The sequence below is a fragment of the Macrobrachium nipponense genome, chromosome 25 (assembly GCF_015104395.2).
Source record: "Macrobrachium nipponense isolate FS-2020 chromosome 25, ASM1510439v2, whole genome shotgun sequence".
In the NCBI taxonomy this organism is placed as follows: domain Eukaryota; kingdom Metazoa; phylum Arthropoda; class Malacostraca; order Decapoda; family Palaemonidae; genus Macrobrachium; species Macrobrachium nipponense.
Genome location: NC_087214.1, coordinates 14,728,186 through 14,752,558, shown reverse-complemented (window position 1 = coordinate 14,752,558; position 24,373 = coordinate 14,728,186).

Below are 24,373 nucleotides of genomic sequence, written 5' to 3'. Positions count from 1 at the left end.
GAAGGGACACTGCAAAGGACCTTAAGTAGTGCCTACATTGCACCGCACGAGGTGCACTGACGGCACTACCTATGGCTAACTTTAACCGTAAAAAAAAAATATTGAGGCAAGAGGGCTGCAATTTTGATATGTTTGATGACGGGAGGGTGGATGATCATTATATCAATTTGCAGCACTGTAGCTTCTGTTTTTTTAAGATCTGAGGCCGGACAGAAAAAGTGTGGACGGACAGACAAATAGTCATCTCAATAGTTTTCTTTGACAGAAAACTCAAAGTCAATCCAGATAAGCTGTGGTGTCTTTGTGGCTCAATTTTTCAATAATTCCTTAGGACAAGATGCGCGATGTAATAGAGAGGCGATACAGATGCTAGATTTGTGAATAATACAGGTGTTCCTCTGTAAGGGGAAGAGAAGCGGCCGAGACTGATGTCGGATTTCGAACATACTTGCGATGAAGTTGAAAGCCAACGCCGGCGATATTAAATCTAAGATGGAAATTGAAGGGAGGAGGATATAATGAAAGAAAGAACAGGCGTGATTTGTTGAGCTACAGAATTATATAGTAGATTCAATGTTGGAAACTGGATTGAAGATGAGTGGAGGGAAGAAGAAAATGGTATGAATATGTCAAATCTGGGATACTATTTCTGTAGAGGATTGAAGTCTTTATTGTGGAGGAAGGAAATAAAACATAATCAAGCTGTCAAGATGAGTTGTTTATGTAGTCTATGTGGATGATGGAGCTTCTGAAGGAACTGTGGTGAGGATCTAAAGGCTCCTTCCTGTGCCTATTCTTAGTCCTTCATTGTATAAATTGGATCTAATAGTTGTAGTACCATATGTAAGTGTTTACATAATAAAAATATGGAATGTTAGTCCATATATATAAAAGACCAGATTGCTTGCAGGAATGTGATCAGACTAGAGACGCTAAAGATGACGTATACAATAAGTATGTAGGCTAAGTTGACATGTCGTCACCTGTAGTCATTCAATTGTTTATAAACATTAGTCCAAGCTCCCTGCTTGAGACAACTACCGCCTACGTGATCTGTAGCGTGTCTCATTTGATTGTGTGTTCGTATGAAACTATGTCATTTGTATGTATGTTCATATGTTCGAACTACTGTCTGCTCCTTCATAACTTGTAACAGAGATGGTAGACGGACAGAACAGAGTTAGCTATCGTTATTAGAAGACCTGTACCTCTTTACCTAAGCTTTATCATGTAGAGGAATAGGGTTAGCCATCATCATTGGCAGAAACGATCAAGCTATCGTCATAGAAGACTTGTACAATCATATCTGATCTTCAGCATGTAAAACTTCAAGAATATATCTATTTTTATACTTAGTGTTTTCTACAAGAACCTCCTCACCATGAGTTTAACACATCGTCGTAATAACTAACAAGATAATACCGACTTCGTAAGTGATCTACAAACCCCCAGACACTCCATTGAAGATGGAAGTGCAATACCAACCGACTTAGCGTAAGATTATCGCTAGTCTAACATTACCTCATAGGGCGCCTTATCATACAAGGCACAAGCCCTAATATTGGTGGCCAGCGTACCAGAAGAACTCTACAACGTCCTACGAAGAAAAAACCAGAATAATAAATCATGTATCATAAGAAGTCAACGACGACGGAAGCAGCAGATTCTTCAAGCAACCTAGTATCATCGTTAGTGAGCGACTTCAGAAAACAATAAGAACTCTTCAACGACGACGAAAGCAACAGATTCTTCAACCAACTTAGTATCATCGTTTAGTGAATAACTTCAAGAAACAAAACCGACGTGTCCTTTTCCTACGGCAACGGAAACTTCGTCTCTCATTAGAATCATTCAAGAAAACATCGTTAGTGAGCGTTTCCGGCACTGCAAGAAACAAACCGAACGCGTCTGCAGCATCGGATTTTCAAGGGCTCGAATCATCGAAACAACGCGCACGGGGGAAACTGAAGCCAAACCAGGTCATCCACTAAATAGAGAAGGAGGACAAAGGCGGCCGTGTGTCGTTATCGGAACACCGTGACTTCCCACAAAAGCAAGCTAAGTACAATTTTTATTCATTTGGAGTAACTTTGAGTGTTTCCTTTGCAGGTCGAATTTCGTTATTCCTGTGGCTGAAGTTACGAGACATTCTTAATCTTACTTTTTTTACAGAAATTATCTACATCATTGAGATTTCGCTACTGAGAGTTTTTTTTATCTTTGAGTGTCTGTTTCCAGAAGTTCTACTGAAATATCATAATCATATATTATGTTAATTTTATCATTTTGGGTGATTATTAATCCCTTACGTAACAAATCATATTAAACAGTGAATATGCGTTTACGCAATGGACGTCTGTATTTATACAGATGCATGGATAGGGTCGTTAAGCACTAGTGATTAGAAAACACACAAAAAACAAACGGAACACCCGTACAAATCTATTTAAATTAGAGGTAACACTATTTCGGGTCATGACAATAAATGCTCCTTTGCAAAGTCCCGATCGCAGTTTTAGCCTTGAGTTTTTTTGAGTTATATCAAAATATCGAACCTCAATGACTCAACTTAACTTTTAAAAATACGGCTGGATTGCAAGGAATAACATGTCTATAAAAAACTTTCATTAGGCTAAATGCGCTGACCAGGATCCCTCACTATTTCAAATTTTAGCAAAGAATGAAGTACAAACAGTTAATATTGAATGCAGTAGTGATAACTTGTCTTATTAGTAATCGCTCAGTTTCCTAATAGTTTTCGTCATTCCTTGCTTTATACGTAACCAGCAACATAATGCTAAAAACACACAATACGTGGCGATGGTAATAAAGAGAAGGATCCTAATTATTACAAAAAGAAATAGAAACAGTAGCCCGTTCAGAATCAAACAAGCAAACTCGGTGACTGTGTCACCTAGTCAAGCGGTCAAGGTCAGTCAAAAAACTGCCGAAGTGTTCAAAGCATAGCAAATTCCACACAATAAGCGACTCTAGCAGAGTGGGGAATAGCGATGTTGGATCATACATCCCAAATACCTTTTTAAAATTAAAAAGGAATTTCCCTATGCATCACACGACCGTTAAATAAAGTAATCAGAGCAGTTTTCGTTTTTTTTTTTTTTTTTTTTTTTTTTTTTTTGTTTTTTTTTTTTTTTTTAATACATAAGTTATATAAGTAGTGGTGGATAAAGCCCGATGTACGCGCCGTAAAAATTAGAATATCTTGTTTTTATTCCTTTAGTAAACGTAATATCCTGTATTTACGGACTCACCGTCTGTTGTTCGAACTTCCCTAATGAGAAGTCCGGATAAGCGAGCGTTTACAGATACCTCTATAGTTATAAAAAACATTGATCTGTATCTAGTGTAATTGTAAGATTCATCTAGGGGTATACAAAATATTAACTTACATCCTGCAAAATAAGGCGTGTTTATCAAAGGGAAATCCTATAAAAACCTCAAACATATTAAAATCCGTTTGAACAAAAATGAGACAGTTAATCAAATAATAACTTATATAAAGGAACTATACATTTGTCTCATAAATCGTAACATTGTTCAAATGACCCAACAGAATTCTCCCACAACCGCAGTCGCACTTTGCACGCAAAATCTCGAGAAGATGCACCCTCGAATGTCTTAGTGCGTGTAAAAATGACTTTGCTGGGAAATGAAATTTTAATCCTTCCCGACACTCTGAAATATAACGATTTCCGCGAACAAAGCCTAGACACAGTTGACTCGCAGCAGCATGTTAATCTAGTAATCCGCAAAACACTATATATAAATATCGCATTTCTTTTATGTTGCTAATTTTTTATAATCCGCCCAACCAGTCGTAGATGAATCTCTCTGATAATCTATCTAAAGTAATATCCGTAAAGTCATTCAAGCAGAGGCGATTCAGCACGAATAGTAAATTTTTTTTATCTTTTACCTGAATACCAGGAAGTTTCTCCACTAGCGAGTGATCTCTGGGAGAAAAACGGATGTCATTGAAAACTAAATACGGTCTAAGGACAAACATAAAGCCATATACGTACCTTCGTGTAGAACCCCAATGAAATTTCAAAATAGAGATAAATGACGAAGTTGAAAAATGTTAGTAATAGGAGTCATTAGGAAATCAAATAAGCCCATATAATTTTTCCCTCAAAACGTCATGCCATAAAAGATCGGACTTGGCGTATCTGCGTAGATTTCTGTCGCTTAAACAAGGAAACGACTCCCGATAGTTTCCAGTGCCATGTAGCGGACGACACTTATTCTCTGTTAGGTTAGAATAAATTTTTCACCAGCTGGACTTACTTAAATGCTTTTACCAGATACCATTACCTAAGTGATTGTACCTCATACACCGTTTTCAGCACACTCAGGGGACATTATCAATTTTTACGTATGCCTCCGGCTTACGTTGCTTTGCGCAATTACAATATAGTGTTTGGAGACTTTTAGGGGTGGATACCCCTACATGCCTATATGGATGATCTTATAATCTTTTTCTAAATATTCTTAGAAGTACATTCACATAAACTAGAGCTAGTGCTACAGAGACAAAGACAAATAATCTCAGAGTAAAATATCTAAATGTGAGTTTTTAAAAACCGAACATGTTTATTTAGGTTTTATGTGTCTAGTCAAGGTCTTAAAGTAGTCCATGGTAAGGTGTCGGCTATTCATTAACTTTCCGGTACTATTAACGTAAAAGGGGGATACAGCACTTTGGCGCTGTAGTGGGGATTACAATCGTATGTAAATATGTAACTCTTCAATCATGACAGCTCCTTTAACAGATCTTACGAAGAAGAGCGTAGATTTATTATGGTCTAAAAAGCATCAACAGGCGTTCGATATCTTAAAAGCGGAATAATGCAGCTCACCTAACTAAAAAATCCCTGATTTAAATAAGGAATTTTTTTTTATTGCAACAGACGCCTCAGACCAAGGGGTAAGAGGGTATTACTTCAGTAATATGATAAACAGTTCTTCCCTATAGCTTTTTTATTCACGTAAACTAAAGCCCTCTGTGAAAGTAAATATGCAGTAATAAGGCAAGGAACGGGCTAGGTATCTTTAACTCACTAGTACATTTCAAGTTCATAATCTACGGCTATCCTGTTAAAGTCCTCACTGAGCATAAGTCCCTTACCGAGTTTTTCAAAAGGCTTTAATCACAGTCCAAAAGAAACTCGGTGACAAATGATCATTCAGGTCTTTGGAGCCAAGATAAGATATCTACCTGGGAAAGAAAGCAAATATCATAGCTGACGCATTATCCCGCAATCCCGCACCATACTGCAAAGAACCATTAATTAGACTAAAAGATATAGAAACATCCGTGCCATTGTTAAAACTGTATCTAAACAAGAAAATTCCTTAACCCAAGAGATCGCGAGCATTGAATATCTGGGTCGGAGCGCAGAACTGTACAAACTGAACAAAGCAAGTGTCACAGCGATAAGCAAAACAATAAACACCAAACAATAAACACTTCGAAACGGAAACAGGGTCAGACGGCTAAGCAAAAACAATAAAAACCCTTCGAGCAGAAACCCTAAACGCAAAAGTATATTTAAAGTATGTGTATCAAGAATAATGTAATCAAATGTAATTATTATATGTAGGTCCGTGACGAGGAAAACCCGAAGAACACAGCAGATGACTAACGACCAGGTAGTAGTAAGTAATCTCTTTCATACCAATCGTCATAAACTGGTTGCATTCCGTCATCCAGGGTTCCCTCCTATGTCACAGAAAGCCAAATCAACTGTTTTACTGGCCTACAATGCTTACAGATATAAAAAGCACATAACTAATTGTAACACGTGTCATGAAAACAAGGGATACACTAAGACACCTGTCAGTTTAAGGGCCTATCCTGTGCCAAATCAATCCTTGAAAGAATATACGTAGAATTATTAACAGAATTACGAGTCTGACAGAGGGGAATAACACTTCTAGTTAATAGTCCTTGACACGTTATATAGAATTAATAGCACTAAAAACAAACACCGCAATTGAGTGCGTACGAATATTTATGAGTGCTAAATCAGTAAATATGGAATTCAACACATAATAATCTGTGACTAGGGTGGTGTAAATCAATAATAATCTCCTTAACACGTTGTGTGAATTCTTTCCATTAAGAAAAACCAATAATATATTTTATCACCCAGGAGTCAATCGGTTTGGTAGAATACCGGATAATTAAATAGGAAGTGTCAATGTCTTACGAGTTACAACTCGTGATATTGGATCCGAACTGGATTATAGCGGTTCTCGCGGTTTTAAATACCTTTATCATATATCTTGTATCTATAGAATTGATGCCGCAAGTAGCCTTATACGGTACGCCGCTAGAACACTTTTCCACATATTCAAGCCAACCATTAATTTATCAAATATATATAAAAAAAATATATAAATAAATAAATATAAAAAAATAAATAAATATGGATACAAGTGGAGTCAATATTAATACACTCCGTAAGAAGTCGGAAGGGTTACAAATTATAAATAAAAAAGGAATCACGATAAAATCAATAAGCAAAAACGTAACCATAGATAATTAAATATCCAAATATATATGCGTAAAGATTTGAACTCTAACTTAACGCTTTAGTAATGACAAATAAGCTAAAAGTTCAAACACATATCCACATATTCAAGCCAACCATTAATTTATCAAATATATATAAATAAATAAATATAAAAAAAAAATAAAATAAATATGGATACAAGTGGAGTCAATATATACACCTCCGTAAGAAGTCGGAAGGGTTACAAATTATAATAAATAAAAAAGGAATCACGATAAAATCAATAAGCAAAACGTAACCAAATATATATGCGTAAAGATTTGAACTCTAACTTAACGCTTTTTTAGTTATGACAAATAAGCTAAAAGTTCAAACACATATCCAAAACCTACTGACATATTGTCTGTCCCGGTGATTTATATTCGTAGTCAATGAAAAAAAAAATAATAATAATAATAAATAAATAAATAAATAAATAAAATAGAATAAAAGAGATTTTAAAGTCAGGAAGTCTAGAAGTGAAAATGTTATCTATGGAATAATCCTATATGAATCTTATACAGGGCTAATAATATATATAGAATTTGTATGGAAACCTTTTTCATATAGTTTGAATAAGGAATATTTAATTTAAACATAATTACAATTATGCAGATTTCCAACATGAAACTAATATATTGTTCAATTTTTGGTACTGTTTTTTTCAGACATTCTTCTCATGTGGGTCGAGTATTAAAAACAAAAAATTTATCCTATAGTCGTATTTGTTACAGCAAGTAACGTAACTCTTAGCTGGCTGAGAGCAATCTCCTGCCAAGTGACGACGTCATCATTGCCGTATCAGCATTTGTTCCTTTTAACCTCAATAATCTGCTTACACAGGCTTCATCTCGCGATTGCAAAGCAGGTTGCTGGAGAAAGGAATGCTTAGCCCGAACTTCTCATGGGCAAGGCAGACGTTAGGTACAAGTGTCTATCGGTATGCGCAATGCAACTTGCAATCATTTTAAAATAATTAATAAACAAAATAAGGAAATAGAATTTCTATAACATCAAAATGAATTAATTTTTTCTGAACCTCATAGACATTTAGAAGTATCACGATATGGATATGGATTATTTACTTGCAACATTAGCTTATTACAATCCAGGTAAATCGCATTCATGGGAAAATGTCACATTTTCTTGGAAAACCCAAAGTTTATATAGAAATTAGTTACATAGTGGGTTTTTCGTTGCATCTCCTACCTATTAATAATGTTTTAAAAGTTAACCCTTAGAGGATGCGCGCGAGAACATTGAATATGAAACTTTGTTAGGGCACATAGGATCAGATTTTATCACAACTTAATTTCAGTTAGCATAGAGAAATACAGAATCATGATTAATCTTCTCTTTGACTCTTATGTTGCCTGTCAATCTTACAAATAGCTCCGTTCCACACTTCTTTGTCTAGTAACTTACTACCAGTAATATCGAATTTTCTTTGGGATTCGTATTGAATATCTATTTATTTTTTATAATTATGGATATTTTTACAAGTCATCATAGACCTGGATAGGTTCACTCATTGTTAATGCCATGGATAAAAAAGTTTGTACAGCGGATTCTTTTGAATTCCAAAATATCAGCGAATTCATGTGGGTTACGTCTGGTCTAAATGGCTCTCTTCCCTCCCCTGTATTTGGATGTCGTCTGAATTTACTTTGCCCTTGTGACAAGTATAATTTCACTTGCAGGCTGATTAATGGAACCTGGTTACAGTATCCTGCAGTACGAGAGTTTCACATCGCAACTTCAAAAAAATCGTTCGTCGCTGCGGATGACTACAGTCAGGTAACAACCGCCTACAATGTGAAAGGAATTTCATGGACTTCTTCGACCGACACCGTATCTCGTCGTTAATCTCGTTTTCATGCGGAACGCTCCAGCGGCTGTCGGAATCGACTACGAATGGGACATACTTCCGACAATTACGACCCGAAGGATATTCAACTCTAATTGTGTGGCGAAGGACTCGTGCTGGGGATGTTTTTTTTTTATTCATCGCGAACGTAATCGTGTAGCTTAGGATGCAGAGAATAAGTATGAGCGCAAAAATAGAATGTTGGACCCGCCCAGGCAAATTTTCCCCTTGTTTTAACCCTGTGAAAACGGCCGTTTCATTGGGCTATAGGTGGTTGTCTGGAACTGTGTAATGGACGAAAAGTGGTTCGAAAGCTAGTTAAATGTGAAGTAGTATAACCTCGGTCATGTATCCTATATATATAAATGATCATAAATAACAGAATCGAAATATATTTTTTGCGTGTACGCACTAGGAATCTATATATAAATGATCATAAATAACAGAATCTAAATATATCTTTGCGTGTACGCAATAGGAATCTATTTAAAGTGCACATATATTAATCATAATTATATGAATCCATATACATATGTATAAACAAATCAGGTAGCCTATAATCAATCTGTTACCTTATATCTTACCATTATGCTCGCAGTTATTATGAGTTAGTATATGAATTAATGAATCAGATATATAACATTTAGCATAAAATCAACGAATCAATCAGCATAAACATTAATAATTTTTATCAATTCATATATGAAATTTTTTATCAGTTAAAATATGATTTTTATCATGTTAATCTTCATTCTATGCAATTATCAGAGTACATTAGTATTTTCTGTAGCATATGTATCTTAATGAAATGAAGTGAAAAACTGTATCATTATATATCACGTGATCACTATTATTTACCAATATCATTGGTTTATATTTTATTACTTGAATCAATTTATGTACACCATGAATTTTTATTTACTTATATATATATATATTCACATAGTGTCTGTATCACACTCCTATAAGTCAAATGCAAGTCAAGTTTGAGTAATATTCAGTGGTTGGTTTTGGTAGCTGACCGAGCTAATGTAAGTGTTTACATAATAAAAATATGGAATGTTAGTCCATATATATAAAAGACCAGATTGCTTGCAGGAATGTGATCAGACTAGAGACGCTAAAGATGACGTATACAATAAGTATGTAGGCTAAGTTGACATGTCGTCACCTGTAGTCATTCAATTGTTTATAAACATTAGTCCAAGCTCCCTGCTTGAGACAACTACCGCCTACGTGATCTGTAGCGTGTCTCATTTTGATTGTGTGTTCGTATGAAACTATGTCATTTGTATGTATGTTCATATGTTCGAACTACTGTCTGCTCCTTCATAACTTGTAACAGAGATGGTAGACGGACAGAACAGAGTTAGCTATCGTTATTAGAAGACCTGTACCTCTTTACCTAAGCTTTATCATGTAGAGGAATAGGGTTAGCCATCATCATTGGCAGAAACGATCAAGCTATCGTCATAGAAGACTTGTACAATCATATCTGATCTTCAGCATGTAAAACTTCACAAGTATATATCTATTTTTATACTAGTGTGTTCTACAAGAACCTCCTCACCATGAGTTTAACACATCGTCGTAATAAACAATAAGATATACCGACTTCGTAAGTGATCTACAAACCCCCAGACACTCCATTGAAGATGGAAGTGCAATACCAACCGACTTAGCGTAAGATTATCGCTAGTCTAACATTAGTTGCAAAGGCTTTCCAATCCAGGTGTGCATCAACTATCAATTCGAAAAACTTTGCTGCTGGGCTAATCGGTACATAATGTGTTCTGATTTTTAATTCAATTTCTTTTCCTTTTTTCCAATTTTTATTTTTATAAAACATCACAGCTTGAGTTTTTTCTATGTCAAATGTAAAGCATACAGATGATGTCATTCATAATATATATTATTATGGTTTTATTAATCGTTCGTTCTGCATGCTTTATGCGTTTTACTGTATAGGGCAAAATCATCCATATACAGTTTACTTTTAATTCCAACCGGTAGTATATTATAGTACCATAAGGACACTTTCTTATGGCACTCCATTTTCAATTAGGAATGTTTTCGAAAAAAAACATGACCTACTCTCACCTGAAAAGTGCGATCGTTAATTACAGTTATTACAGTTTTTAATGAACTTAGGAAGATGGCCGCGGATGTTATTCATATGTAATTATTATAATATTGCATACCTCCACTCAGTGTCGTATGCCTTTTGAATGTCAACAAAGACAATTACTGTTGCTTGCTTTCATTGAAATTAGATAGAGGCATCTGATGTGGATCGATTGCGTTGTGAACCAAATCGGGTAGGGCTCAAACTTTTATTTTCACGAATGAGCCACGAAGTCGCACACTGACCATTTTCTCCGATTACTTGCATAGATAACTTGTTCAAGAGATTGATCTATAATGACTCTTATTACGAGGATCTTTTCCGGGTTCGGGTATGGGAATTGTTGTCGCATTTCGCCATTCATCTGGAAACAAGTTAACATGTTTCGGAGCCATCAACGATTGTAAAATCTTAATTAATAGGTATGATTTTGCCGACGGTGCCCACTAGCAAATAGTTTCAATATAAATATCACCACCTCCACGAGCAGATATATTACTGTTCAACAGAAATATTACAACTCTTCCATACTGAATTTCATATTGTAATAGATATCTTTTTTTGCCTCAAAATTAAGTATTATAGATCCTGCTTCATTCTTCATTTTCTTGAAATGTTTGTCCAAATTTTGGTCACTCTTTATTTTAGCAAACCTTTCCCAAAAATGTTACTAATTTCGAAGGAGTCTAACAATTTTTTTCCATTATCTAATATAGGTTGTCTAGCTGGTCTAATGTTTGTTCCATTTATATTTCGGAATATTTTCCTATACTTTTTGAATGGATGTTTCGCTTTTTATTTTCGATACATGTCACCTCCAAGATATTTTTTTTACCTTTTATGATTCATCTGAATTAGTACGAGAAAGACAAGCAAGAAGGTTAGATACTCTGATCAGAAGATTCAACAATAAAATGAATAAATCAAAACCATTCTAGATGAAAACATATTAAACATGCCAATTAGCTTATTAGATATGGGTGCATTAAAACCTTTTTATAATAAGATATCATCCAAATTTAGAAATACAGACAGAATCGGCAGAGGAGGAGGGAGGAAGAAGCGACAATGAAATACCGATAATAATAATTATCCATTTTCCTCCGACACGTACCTCCTTCGTTCAAGGCCAGACCGACTGCGGGGACTGATCGATCACCAAGGGCCTCATTCATAGCTTAGGTTCATAGAGGATCAACGGCTTTCACTCTTGGCATTGGTCCATAACACACCTTTCCTGCTCAGGATTGTAGCCGGGATCTCTTGCCGGTGGAGAGAGAGAGAGAGAGAGGATTAAATATCATCTCCGAAGTGTAGAACTATCATCTCTGTCGTCCGTAATACGCAAAATGAGTCCCCAGTTTTGAGTTACGAGGAGGCAGTTACCTGTTACACCGCGCCCAGAAACAAAGATCACACCACGAACCCTCTGTATAAACGCAAGCAGCAGATTCCCGCAGTATAAACGTAGTAGCCAAGGTCAAGATAGCATACTCACCTTAATAGCAACGTTCACCGCCGAAAAAGTTGCCCCAGACTTTTACCCCGCTTCCGGCCGTCACAGACTCCCACTCGTCTTCCGCCGACCAGTTGCGTCACCCGCTGGTCCCAGAACTACCTCGCGGATTCCGATGTCTTTGTATTCATGCAGCGTATATGAACCTCCTGTTGATAACCACGTTCACTGGCAAGAAAATTTTCCCAGAGTTACCCCGCCTCCGGCCGTCAGACTCCCAGTCCTCTTCCGCCCCGCCATGCAGCGTATGCGAACCTCCTTTTGGGACTCCCTCCCCACCCCCCCCCTCTCTCTCTCTCTCTCTCTCTCTCTCTCTCTCTCTCTCTCTCTCCCTCCCTCCCCCTTCCTTTTCTTTTCACTGATATGAAACCAGAAACGTCGTTCAAAATAGAATTGATTTTGCCTTTGGAATATCTCACGGTCCAGTATCTCGACCGTGGAATATCTTAACGCTCAAGGGGAATGGCGACTGCAACTGCTCCGGCCAGGATTTGAACCTGCGCCTTTGACTGAGATACAGTGACAGTCATTCTACTTACACCACTCAGTAGGCGGGATGGATGGATGGACGGATTTAGATTTAGCCAGCCTTGTGCTGGCAAGGGCTCTTGCCCCACAGCAGCCCGTATAATGGGTAAATGAGACGTACAGTTAATCTAGCCGTAAATTTTCTACCCTCCCCCACCTCTCTCTCTCTATCTCTCTCTCTCTCTCTACAATGGTATAAACAACCGTAGGAGTGGTCGACATAACAGACTGATGATGCCTAGTGAGCAAAAGCAGTCGAGGAGAGTAGTTCCATTCAAAGAAATAAACAGCTCTGGAGAATGACTTACTTCCTTCTCAATAAGGAGTCGGGTGGGTTCTAGTCTTGACAGCCTTGAGTCGAAAGGAACTTTTTCAAAAGACGCTTTAAGATGTCAAAAAGACCCATGAAGGGACATGAGCCACTCGAGATCATTCAAACGAGTCAAACGAGGTGGTTAACGATTGCTTCAGCTGTGAAAAGCATTTGCGATCAGTGGATGGAACTAACGAGGTATTTTGACGTGGTTCGGTTGACGGAAAAGTGCTATGCGTCTGAAAGACTTCTTCAAGACACGTACTACGATGAAGCCATTTTGGTTTTTTATGTTATTCCTAAATTCTGTTTTAAGTGAAGTCCAAAGAACGAACAAAATTTCTGACTTATGATTGTGATTCAACAAAACTGCTCGGGGATTGAGGGCTCCTCATTCACACTTTGGTTCCAAGGGTTGAGCTTCATTAATCAGAAGAATACAGGGCTCCCAAAATCAACCTTGGTTATAGGGCCGAAAAGAAACACTCCGAGTTGGAAATAAATTCAGATAAGGAAGCAATCCTTCGAGATCAGTGCACGAAATATTTGACTGCTCTTCCTACGCAAATTCGACGGTGGTTGCCCGAAAATGTGAACGTTTTAAAAAGCATATCTCTGCCCCTGAGACTCTACGTAAGGGTTGTGCAAGATACCACCGCTCCCTGACTTGAATCTTTCTACATTAGTGAAGATGAAATAATTAAAAGTGAAATGCAGTGGTCTAATATAACCTTGATGAAATATCTAGAGACGAAAGACTGCCAAATTTTGGGCTGAATTTTACAGGCATAGAGATGCTTCTAATAGTCCGTTTTCAGGCTCTAACTAATCTTAGCTTGCCACATTCAAATGGTGAAGTCGTCGAGAGAAAGTGCTCAGCCAAATAAATTTAGTGAAAAACAACTTGAGAAATATGCAAGAGTACTATAGACACCGTCCGCTCATCACTTCACATTCGCCATGGTCTTAAACGTAAGTCAGAGACAACATATTATTCACATCAAGTTCCAAGTGATGTTTTAGCATCTGTAACTGCAAGTCTCAAGTAGGAAACATCGAGGAGCATTCAGGATAATGCGCCTTCAACTTCTCAGCCTTTGGAATGTCGAGATGATATTTTAAGCCCAGTTTTTAAGTAGTAGAGATTAAGATATTTTAGCTATATTTACTGAAAACAGTTTTAGTTTATTCGTAATTTTTGTTACATTTGACACCTTGTATTGAAATATTTTACTGAACAATTACCCTCAGTAAATATCCCTCTCAAGAATCGTACCGATTACCTCCCAATAAATACATCAAAGGTAAGGACACATTACGCAAATAGACTTGATATAGTTTAGTTAAATGTATTGTATCCATGGAACTATAAACATGGAATGGACTTCCGCGAAATTGCCATGAGCAGCATGCCGCCATTCGCAAACGGTCGAGAGAGCTTATTGTACTCACAATGCCCACCTCGCCATGTTGGAATGTAATCTCTTAATTTTCCATGACAATGTTTTGTCATCTGTGACATTTGTTGCATTATGTTAACGTAAATTTAGTATTACACATTATTCAATCTAGTAAATTCTGTTTAGATGTTAATGCATTTAAAATAGACCTAAAATTATTAGTATTATAATAAGACTATAATAAGTGATCTGTAAAAATAAATTATTTATATCAATAAGTGTGTTTCTTTTTGTAATAATAACTTATGCAATAAGCATAAGGCAACATAATTAATCCCTAGGTGACACAGACTGGTCAGCAAGGTAATAAGACCTAATACAGACTCCATCCCCCACCAACAGAAAGGCTGCAGAAGGAAGTGCAGGGGCACAAAGACCAGCTTCTTATAGACAAAATGGTAATGAATAGTAAGAGAAGGAAAAACAACCTAAGCAAGGCATGGACTACAAGAAAGCCTTCGACAGGATGCCACACACATGGCTAATAGAATTACTTAAAGTATATGGGGCAGAGGAAAACACCATCAGCTTCCTCAAAAATACAATAGGCAGTTGGAATACAATACTTACAAGCTCTGAGATAAGACTAGCAGAGGTTAACATCAGGAAAGGCATCTTTCAATGCGACTCACTGTCTTCACTACTCGAGAAAGGAGGCAACAGAATTAACCATCTGATGTTCATGGACGACATCAAGCTGTATGGTAAGAGTATCAAGGAAATATATACCCTAATCCAGACTGTAAGGATTGTATCTGGGGACATCAAGATGGAGTTTGGAATAGAAAAATGTGCCTTGATCAACACACGAAAAGGCAAAGTGACAAGACTGAAAGGATAAAGTTACCAGAAGGGAATAGCATGAAAACACATAAGTGAGACAGAATACAAAAAATACCTGGGAATAATAGGAGGAGGATTATAAAAACACCCAAGCGGATGAAGGACACAACCACGAAAGAATATATGCAGACTTAAGGCGATACACAAGTCAAATATTAATGCCAGAAATATGATGAAAGCCTGATTCCTACGCATCTCTCGTCCCCTGGAATGAAGTTTGTCTATTTTCTCTGAGGCCTTTCTCTCCTTCAACCTCCCCCCCCCCCCCGAACTTCGATTTCCATGATGTCTCTCGCAACATGTCTCGTTATCTCCCTTCCTCATCCAGTGTCCAACCATTTCGGCTGCAACTCTCATTTCCGCCGGGTCTATGTCTAACTCATTTTGTTCTATTTTCTGCAGTTGTGCCTTTCCAGCCCCTACAGCAAAGCTTAGTCGTTCAGCCTTAGTTGAGACTTCGAAGTGGAGAGATAAAAGACCCCAACAACACCAATGAAGCTCTCCCGGACGAGTGCGAGAGTCTTTCCCTAGGAAAGAATGGATTACCCTAAACAGATCCCGGCCTAAGGTCGCCAAGACTGGTGACAACCTTGCTCATTGGGAATCAGTCGAAGAGCAGACTGTCCATCATCACTCATATTCTTCGCGAGAGCCCCTTAATATAAGCGCCCCCCATTGCACAGATGAAGAAGACCTTAAGCTAGCTGACGTCAACACTCGTCACAGGATCCATCGACAGTGCGATAAGATGTTATGAATTGAGACTTGCCACAGACTAACGTCCTGATGGCCCCTCCACTGGTGAGCATATATATATAATTATATATATATATATATATATATTATATATATATATATACTATATATATATATATAGATATATAATATATATATATAAGGATATATATATGGTATATATATATATATATATATATATATATATATCTATATCTATATATATATATATAATATATATATAATATATTATATATATATCTATATATATATATATATATATATATATATATATATATATAGATATAGATATATATATATAAAGTCATATCACATTTCCGTGATTCATATACATATATCGAGCTACAATGTCCTTTAATATCTAATTCGCTCTACCTCGGAATTAATATATTTTCATATATGCTTACCGAAGGGGAATTTTTTTTCTCGATAATAGATTTGCCTGGACCAGGGCGCGAACCTATGGATCCTTTCAAACCCAGGAACGTCAGTGAAGCTTTCCTACCTCTCGCCGGTGGTGTAGTAGGAAAAGCTTCACTGACGTTCCTGGGTTTGAAAGGATCCATAGGTTCGCGCCCTGTCCAGGCAAATCTATTATCGAGAAAAAATTCCCCTTCGGTTAAGCATATATGAAAATATATTAATTCCGAGGTAGAGCGAATTAGATATTAAAGGACATTGTAGCTCGATATATATATATATATATATATATATATATATATATATATATATATATATATATATAATAGTAGTATCGGTCACTCTCACTGTAATTTCAGTGTTCATTAGTAAACATAATGCGAAAATGTATAAAAAGACATTATGTTCAGTAATTGAGTGGAACGCTAGCAAAGTAAGGCTCTCTTCAATTTAGAAAAACAAAAGTTACTGCTACATTTGTGCAAAGTTTCGGGTTTCATTTAATTATTGCACAAAAACCATGTATTTTTGCCTAACGCTCATGAGCTATAGTCTCCACATAATCCTGCTACTAAACAGACAGTAAGACAGACAGACCCGAAACATGGCCTTTTTGTCTTCGGGTTTTGGTGTCATCCTCACCAGAATACCCGAAGTTCAACCTATAATGTCTCACGGTTACCAAAGGAAATCATGTCCCAGTTCGTAGAACTGAGAAATGCCACTTCCTGTAAATCAAGGTAAAACAGAAAGTGACAGACACGAACCCAGACTGCGTAGTCAGTAGTGACGTGCTTGGTATTTTCCCCATCACGATACGTTCGTACTCGCTTGCATCGCGTTCCTGCAGCGCTTAAAACGATGGGCTTCTCGCCATCTCTGCCATTGACAGGAGCGGTCTCCTTTCGAGAAACATCGCGACTTTTGGTTTTTCTGCAGTCTTCTCATCAGTCACCAAGAGAGACTCCTCTCTTACTGCTGTATACTTCTCCAATCTTGATGCTAAATTGTTCCCTTTTTTGCGACTTGTTTCACTTGAACGTTGGAGAAGGAGTAAGGACCGGGAAGGACACTCAGAATGGAACGTGGCCAAGACGTCTACGAGACCAGCATGCCCAATGGACGACCACTTAGTCTGAACGCTCTGATCAGCATCTACATCGAACCCTTCAGTCCGCTTGATCAGAAGGACTTCTCCTTTCCTACCGGTCCCGCCGATGGACACCAAGTAAGTGTTGATGTCCCCTGCTTCTGTCCTCCTCACTTTTTACACATCTACTAGTCCTATACAAGAGAGAGAGAGAGAGATCAGGCCCGGAAAGTGAGAGGCGTAATTGGTTTTTGTGCATATACAAACATATGTGTATACATGCATATATACACATTATGTATGATATATATATCTATATATATATATAATTATATATAATATCATATATATAATAAATATAATATCATACATAATGTGTATATATATGCATGTATACACATATGTTTGTATGCACAAAAACCAATTACGCCTCTCACTTTCCGGTTCTTGAATATCACTAAAAATATATTCACTGTATTTATGGAGTGTCATTCTGGATATTAATTTCATACTTTAAAGTTTTTTTCAATGGCTTTATTTTCTTTAAACGTAGTACTTATTTTTATTTCAGTCATTTTCATTGATTTATTGTTGACATGTCTTATCTTTATACGTCTCTCTCTCTCTCTCTCTCTCTCTCTCAATCACATCATCTCGTCAGTGCATCAGAGGAGGGTCTTGGGTGAAGGGTCTTCTGGGGTAAAACTGGTATTTTAAGTTGTGATTCGCGAAGCCCAAGGCATAAAAAGGAATATAATTTAGATGAACAGTTGTATATATAATATATATATATATATATAGTATATATATATATATATATATATATATATATATATATATATATCCGTACAGCCTGTAGTTTTCCATGCGCGGGTAAGTGCGTAAAAAAATACTATATATATATATTATATATCATATACATATATTATATATATATCTATATATATATATATATATATATTATATATAGTATACGCACTTACCCGCGCATGGAAAACTACAGGCTGTACGGATTTAAAAATCAAAAGGTTAAGGTGGTCACCAAATGCGTAACCACTTTTGGCGCGCTTTTTTCCCGCTAAGTTAAGAATTCTCAGGAGATACCTTTTCCTGCTTCTTTTTCTAGTTTCGTAATCTCATCAACAACAATTTGTTTTTGTTGGAAAATGTGAACTTTCCAATGATCCATATTGAAAGGCGTGGAGAGATCAGGACCTACTCCGAGGAAAAGCAGCACCACTTTTACCTTTAAAGTAATGATAATTATATTGCCTCCCAACTTAGTTGTAATGGTAACTGTTGACTTTTGAGCCCACTTCCATATTTTTTTTTTTTTTTTTTTTCCAAGAAAGTGGACGAAAAGACGGTGTTAGTATCATAGTTCACTCTTTTGTATCCTGAATTCTGATGCTCTTTTCGAAGACTATCACATGCGTGTGTATACATGCAAAATATATATATATCATATATATATATATATATATATATATATATATATATATATATATGCATAATATATATATATATATATATATATATATAGATATATATATATATATTACGCCCCCTTTATTCCATAAACTACACAAACTGGGAACTCTTACCTGTTGCCAACGGTGCCCTGTCTGTAAGATGTCACGAGGCTTATTAAGACTGCGTAAATATAAAAAAATATCATTTATTTCCCAAAGCAATTGGTTATAACAAAGAACAAAATGATTAACAAGTCATAATGGCATAAATACCCAAATCTGCCCATAAAGAAAACCAATAAGATAACATTCTACCTTCGGACTAAGGTTACACTCGCAAACCCCAAACAACTCAACATTGTCTAGTATTGTCAGTTATCAGTTAGAGAATCCCATTCCTAATCAACCATGGCATCGGACCCATCTGTAATAAAAGATAATTAGTTATATAGACACCCCACCCGTCACTCTTTTCAAAGTATTTACGTAAAGAGAATATTTCCACACTTCTCTCTCTTTTCCAAAAGGTAACAGATTTTCTAAGTTTTTATAGAACGTGTCTTACCTTTTCGATGGGCGTTTTCTCCCGACACTTCGAGCAACCGCTTGTTCTCTCCTTTGCACAAAGAATGCGTCTCCCACAAGTACCCTGAACCAGTAGGCCTGTAATAGCGTACAAACGAATGCACATGCCTCGCAAACGGGGAACGACCTCTGAGACAAGTTGCTTGTTCAGCAAATACCCTTCTCTCCCATGTGAACTTTGCAGTGTAACCACCCCTTGTCTTCTAGGCGAGCAGAGCTATGTGACTTTATTATTATATAAAACACTTTAAACATATTATTAGCCATTCCCCCTCTTTCACCTCTTTAGATATATATATATATATATATATATATATATATATATATATATATATATATATAGTGATATATATATATATATATATATATATGGTTAAAACATGGAGACATAATATTATTAATTCGAGGTAGAGCGAATTGGGTATTAAAGGATATTTATAGCTTAATGCATATATATATATATATATATATATATATATATATATATATATATATATGCATTAAGCTACAAATATCCTTTAATACCCAATTCGCTCTACCTCGAATTAATAATATTATGTCCTCCATATGTTTTTAACCAAGGGGAAAGGTTTTAGTTGATAATAAAATCGTCCTCTCGTGGGTTCGAGCCAACGCCCAGCTGACTGTGGAGACATCAGGACTCCAGTGATGTCATCGAAAAAAAAAACAAAAAAAACATTCGATTACCATGTATGAGCATGTTGACTATAATAGAGCGCCCTGCTCATGATGTCTCGCGAAAGAATTAGTGTTGCCATATTTCCCATGGTTGCCAGTTTCTTTTAATGTTTCTTATTTTTTTCACGACCAAGCGTAGTTAAACACCAAATTCCTTAAAACCGCCATAAAATTGATTCAATAGAAACATATATTTCATGAAATAAGTAAAGAAAATAAAAAAAAATCTTTAATCTTCTTAGTTTTTATTACTCTATTGCACGATTTACTTTTTTCATCTCGGTTAACTTGTTCATGTATCTCATCCTAAAAGACACAAATTTTAGCAAAAAATTATGATACTTCACTGGGAAGATCGAACACTAGTGGCTTTAATTTCACTGGCAAGCATTCTTATACGTGAAGGCTTAATTGTAAAAAAAAAAAGAAAAAAAATTCAGAAGTCATATGAAGTTGACTCTTGTTAATTTTATTGATCCAGAAGAACCTTTAGTCCCTTTGAGTGTCAGTCATCTTTTGACCTAAATGAGGATACCGCACTGAATTTTTTTTAACAATGTAGCCACCTACGTATATAACGCAAAGATTTTTCTTCAGTTACATCAAATATTGACTGCGAATTATTTGGATCAGCTGAAAAACTGGCCATATCCTCCGAAGTGCTGTCTGTATTGTTGTTCTCAAATTCTAGATCCAAGTCTATATTTTATGTTGCTGTTTTAGCAAATTTCTAACGCAAATTTATGCTTGTTATAGGATTTGGCTTTGCTTGATGCATTTCATCGTCACAAACTCAGCTGATAAGCAATCGTTCTTTTCATTCTTTGTATTTACGTTTGTTTTATCGCTGATTAGTGCAACGTTCTTGCCGAAAAGCAGCTTTCTAATTCTGTATTTATAGTTAACAGCACCCGGGTGCTCATGCGCTCCACTCATCTGTCTGCAACACTCAAAAACATTTTCTGGTGGGTCCTGATTCAATTATCATGTTAATGTATATTCTACATTCCAGTTTTTTTTATTAACATCTCACATAGACCCACTCATAAGTGACACGTCATTTATCATAGAGATAAATTCCACAGTTACCTTCCAAATACTGCTTCCCAACAGCCCCCTCTCACATAAATAAATATTCAGTATACTTAGCATATATTAAACGCTAAAGTTCGGGTTTTTTGAAGTGTAAAACGATTCCACTAAGCAAGCATTTGTAATAATTACCTTTAGTAAAACTGAGGAAAGAAATCTCGCACGATATGTTACGATAAAATGAATTATAGGCCTACTATTTCTCACAGCATGTTTAACGAAGAGAAATATATATTCATAAATAACAAATAATTAAATAAAACATGAATTCTCACGGAACCCCTGGCGATGGTTCACAGAACACTAGAGTTCAGCTAGCTTCAGACAGTGACACTCAAAGGGAAACATGAAAGGTAGGTCACGTTACCAAGTTAAGAGTTCTCTCCAATTGTTTAAACAAGTGTCATTTTGACTTGGGAGGAGATTGGTGGCAAGCAGAAAAAGAGCATTCAAGCCTACATGTTACGTTTCCAGAGAGACTAGGAATAGCTAGATTAGGCATATGTTGGGAAAAAGTGGTTATGATTATGTATATTGGCAACAGACTCTTTTGCTGATTTATGGGGAATTTATCTGGTAATCAGGAATTTTGGCCGGGTAGCTGGGCGTTTGGTAGTGAGGTTAACTTGTTTTTAGGGGTAAGATCTGTTTCTGTGTTTCCTGGGGGAAAAGAGATATATGATAACGGAAATTAATTAGGCGCAGTTGCAAGTGTAACTGGGTATTACGCGCTAAGGCAAGTGCAAATAACTTGTGTTTATGTGCCAAAACCTATGAGGACGTAAGTGTGAAAGTTTACTTTTGTTGTTTTTTTTTGTCGGTGTTAATTTCCTCACACGTGTATTTCATTTTGATATCCCTCGAGATTCAATGGACATTAAGGATTTGTTGTAATTGCAATGCATTAGAAGAGGTTGTAAGATGAGTTTCATTTTTGTATGCGGCATGAGACGAGAGAGAGAAAGGCTACTGTGAGCACGGTGCTTAACTAGCTGATTTTTGACTCAGCAGGGGAATGGGGTACGTTTTCTTTTTCTCTCGCTCTTCCCATTTTCTGTGGGCATAGTGACATGCATTCGATAGCAGTATATTGGGAAATGGTGCATATATATTTGTGTTGCTGGTTTGTGTGGGAATAAATATATCAGTTATTGAGGTCGGGGCAAATCCTGAATCATAAGAGTTCCCATAAAGAAGGCAAAATGGCCGATGCAGGTACAAGTCAGACTTTGGTGCATAAGATAACTAACATAAATGCAGGAGTTAGCCCTTTTAGAGGCATTGTTGATGGCGTTCTGTCCCAACAAGTGCAAATTTTTATTGAGGGGGTGAATAACTACTTAAACGCCAAAGGGAATTAAAGATGATGCAGAGGCGTTCACAGAGGCAAAAGCCATGTTAGATTTCAATAAAGGTGATTTGTCATTTAAATGCCGTAGTTTTCAGTACACACAAAATGTTGGTCATGGACCGATTTACAAGCATTTCTTAGGGCAGCTTATGGCTCGAAGGAGCACAGAGATATGGTAAGAGCTTAAAACTTTTTGACTCAGCGGGAGGATGGATACAGAAATTGAGAAATTCCGCGTGTGTAATTGGGAATATCTCACTCGATAATTTACACTAATTGTTACATTTGGAAATCTACACAACGTCCCAGATGCCATTGTAGATAGTTTTGATGAAAAGATTGAACCTACATTAGATGCGGAACTAATTTATTCCCAAATTCAGAAACACATGTCCAAATGTCCCACAGTGAATAGTACATTTTTTAATGGGACCGATCCAAGAAATATGATGTAAAGAGACAGATTTTTTTCCCCCATTTGTGTGCAAAAGTGGAATATAAGAGAACATCGATCGATCAATGGCAACAGCAGTTAGGTTGCTACAATTGTAATAAACCAGGGCACACAAAGAAAGTATGTAGAGTCAAATACTGTGAAATATGCAAAAGTGCTGATCACTATTGGCAGGCTTGTCCGTCTCAGATACGGAGGGATGAGAGACCTACACCTCAGAAATTCGGGAGTTATAATATGAGAACTTCCCAGACAGTTCACTCAAAAGGGCAAAGGGATCAGCGAAATTTTTGGAAAGCCAATCAACAAAAAGGGCACAGATGATTTGTGCGTGCAATTGTGGTCTCGTTGGGGACACCCCCCAAGAACCCAGGCTGATAGTAAATGGAGCAGTGGAGGATGTGAATATCCCAAATTGTGTTGATACAGGATCTTCTGTGTATTTGATGCTCCATGATCTGTATCAGTCCATGTTCTCCCACTACCTTTTGAAACCCTCAACGGAGACGGTGTGTGATGTGCAAGCCCATAGTCTAAATACCCTGGGTTTCATAAGAATACAGTTTACTCTTGGTGAAAGAGTGGCAGTATAACCATTTTTGGTTATAAAAGGAGTTGTGTTGGGCAACTGACTTTTACTGGCCCATCCTGCATGTGAAAGACAGAGGATATCAGTCCATACAGGTGTTAGTGGTATAACAGTTGGAATACCAGGTGTTTTTATCCTTTATGAGGACGCAAGTGGAACTAAGGATACCGATATATGGGGAATAGTGAAAATGGGGGTGATTTTGGCGGGGTTAATGGTAATGACACCAAGGATATGGGGAGTGGTGATACCAAGAACCCACACTGATGATATGGGGAATAACAGTGGTGGGTGTCGGTGACGATAAATGTGGGATATTGAGGGCCACAGTGGAAATAATTTTGGTGGTTTTAACAATGGTGGTGTGGATGGTGATACTAATACTGATAGTAATACTGATACTATTACTGATACTAACAATGGGGTCTGGTGGATGCTAATGAGAACCACGGGCGGTGATATTTATGGGGACGGGGAACAGGGAAGTACTAACCACAATTATAAAGGTGTTTTTATCAGAGGATGTTATTTTAATTCCAGATAAAAAGACTATATAAAGTCAGACTGAGGGAAGTGAAAAAGCCCAGGGAAGTATGCATAAATGAGGGTAGCAAGAATCTAAGAGGGGTTATTAG